This window comes from Lolium rigidum, chromosome 7, assembly GCF_022539505.1.
Source record: "Lolium rigidum isolate FL_2022 chromosome 7, APGP_CSIRO_Lrig_0.1, whole genome shotgun sequence".
Lineage (NCBI taxonomy): Eukaryota > Viridiplantae > Streptophyta > Magnoliopsida > Poales > Poaceae > Lolium > Lolium rigidum.
This window is the reverse complement of record NC_061514.1, coordinates 354,563,465-354,566,826: the sequence shown is the minus strand read 5'-3', so window position 1 is coordinate 354,566,826 and position 3,362 is coordinate 354,563,465.

Sequence of the window (3,362 nt, the reverse complement as noted above, 5' to 3'; positions counted from 1 at the left end):
GCACTCATACTCCGGTCCCGGGTAACTAAGTTATTTTCTGGTGCCGTTGTAAGTGCTCGAAGCTATTTCCTTTAGATCCTGCAATTGCATCTTTTTGTTTCTTGTTTACACTAGTTAGGCATAATGGAAAACAACTGTGAGCTTTTTAAGCTATTTCTGAGTTAGAATTGTTTGCTGCGAAAATTAAAAAACATATGGAATCTTATTTGCATGCTAGTAGCAATGATATTAGTATGAACGCTTTGAACACCATTGTTGCTAATGATATGGAAAATTCTAAGCTTGGGGAAGCTGGTTTTGATGAGCATGACATTTTTAGTCCCCCAAGCATTGAGGAGAAAATTTTCTTTGATGATACTTTGCCTCCTAATTATGATGATTATAATGATAGTGGTCTTTTGGTGCCGCCTACTATGGAGAGTAAATTTTATTATGATTATACTATGCCTCCTATACTTGATGAGAATAATAATGATAGCTACTTTGTTGAATTTGCTCCCACTACAACTAATAAAATTGATTATGCTTATGTGGAGAGTAATGATACTTTTATGCATGTGAATAAGAATGCTTTATGTGATACTTATATTGTTGAGTTTATTCATGATGCCACTGAAAGTTATTATGAGAGAGGGAAACATGGTTATATGCATCTTAATAATGTTAAGTTTCCCCTCTTTGTGTTGAGAATTTTGAAGTTACTCTTGTTTTATCCTCCTATGCTTGTCACTTTGTTCTTCATGAATTTATTTGTGTACAAGATTCCTTTTCATAGGAAGTGGGTTAGAGTTAAATGTGTTTTGAATTTGCTTCTTGATGCTCTCTTTTGCTTCAACTCTTATTTCTTGCACGAGCATCATTAAAATTGCTGAGCCCATCTTAATGGCTATAAAGAAAGAACTTCTTGGGAGATAACCCATGTCTTTATTTTGCTACTGTTTTGTTGTGTCTTGGAAGTTGTTACTACTGTAGCAACCTCTCCTTATCTTTATTTTATTGCATTGTTGTGCCAAGTAAAGTCTTTGATAGCAAGGTTCATACTAGATTTGGATTATTGCGCGTAAACAGATTTCGTCCGTCACGAATTTGGGCAGTGGTTCTTTGTAGGTAACTCAGAAAAATCTGCCAATTTACGTGCGTGATCCTCGAATATGTACGCAACTTTCATTCAATTTGAGCATTTTCATCTGAGCAAGTCCAGTGCCTCTAAAAAATTCGTCTTTACGGACTGTTCTGTTTTGACAGATTCTGCCTTTTATTTCGTATTGCCTGTTTTGCTATGCTTGATGGATTTCTTTGTTCCATTAACTTCCAGTAGCTTTGTGCAATGTCCAGAAGTATTAAGAATGATTGTGTCACCTCTGAACATGTGAAATTTTCAAGTATGCACTAACCCTCTAATGAGTTTGTTTTGAGTTTGGTGTGGAGGAAGTTTTCAAGGGTCAAGAGAGGAGGATGATATACTATGATCAAGAAGAGTGAAGAGTCTAAGCTTGGGGATGCCCCCGTGGTTCATCCCTGCATATTTCAATAAGACTCAAGCATCTAAGCTTGGGGATGCCCAAGGCATCCCCTTCTTCATCGACAACTTATCAGGTCACCTCTAGTGAAACTATATTTTTATTCGACTCACATCTTATGTACTTTACTTGGAGCGTCTCGTGTGCTTTTATTTTCGTTTTGTTATTTTCATTCTCTCGAATAAATTCATGCTTGTGTGGGAGAGAGACACGCTCCGCTTTTTCATATGAACACTGGTGTTCTTAGTTCTATCTTTAATGTTCATGGCGGATTTGAAAACCGCTTCGTTAATTGCTATTTGGTTGGAAACAGAAAATGCTTCATGTGGTAATTGGTATAATGTCTTGAATAATTTGATACTTGGCAATTGTTGTGCTCATATAGATCATGTTTAAGCTCTTGCATCATGTACTTTGTACCCATTAATGAAGAACTACATAGAGCTTGTTAAAATTTGGTTTGCATGATTGGTCTCTAGAGTCTAGATATTTTCTGGTTAAGGTGTTTGAACAACAAGGAAGACGATGTAAAGTCTTATAATGCTTACAATATGTTCATATGTGAGTCTTGCTGCACCATTTATACTTGAGTTTTCTTCAAACAACCTTGCTAGCCTAGCCTTGTATTGAGAGGAATTCTTCTCGTGCATCCAAATCCTTGAGCCAAAAACTATGCCATTTGTGTCCACCATACCGACCTACTACATGGTATTTCTCTGCCATTCCAAAGTAAATTACTTGAGTGCTACCTTTAAAATTTCATTCTCTATCTTTGCAATACATAGCTCATGGGAAAATAGCCTTAAAAACTATTGTGGTATTGAATATGTTGCTATGTATCTTATTTCTTATAAGTTGCTTGTTGAGCGGTAACCATGTTTCTGGGGACGCCATCAACTTTTACCTTTGTTGAATATCATGTGAGTTGCTATGCATGTTCGTCTTGTCCGAAGTAAGGGCGATTTTCATGATCAAATGGTTTGAGTATGCATATTGTTAGAGAAGAACATTGGGCCGCTAACTAAAGCCATGAATCATGGTGGAAGTTTCAGCTTTGGACACAAATCCTCAATCTCTTATGAGAATATTAATCGTTGTTGAATGCTTAAGCATTAAAAGAGGAGTCCATTATCTCGTTGTCTATGTTGTCCCGGTATGGATGTCTAAGTTGAGAATAATCAAAAGCGAGAAATCCAATGCGAACTTTCTCCTTAGACCTCTGTACAGGCGGCATAGAGGTACCCCTTTGTGACACTTGGTTGAAACATATGCTATGCAATGATAATCCGTGTTAATCCAAGCTAATTAGCTAGGACAAGGTGCGAGCACTATTGGTATACTATGCATGAGGCTTGCAACTTATAGGATGTCTTATACATAACACATATGATTTATTACTACCGTTGACAAAATTGTTTCTATGTTTTCAAAATGAAAAGCTCTAGCACAAAAATAGTAATCCATGCTTCCCTCTGTGAAGGGCCATTCTTTTACTTTATTGTTGAGTCAGTTTACCTATTCTTTCTATCTCAGAAGCAAACACTTGTGTAAACTGTGTGCATTGATTCTTACATGTTTACCTATTGCAGTTGTTATATTACTTTGTGTTGAAAATTATCCATGAGATAAACATGTTGAAGTTGAAAGCAACCGCTGAAACCTATATCTTCCTTTGTGTTGTTTCAAAGCTTTCTACTTTGAATCTATTGCTTTATGAGTTAACTCTTATGCAAGACTTATTGATGCTTGTCTTGAAAGTACTATTCATGAAAAGTCTTTGTTATATGGTTCAGTTGTTTACTCATTGTCTTTACCATTGCTTTGAATCACTTCATTCATCTC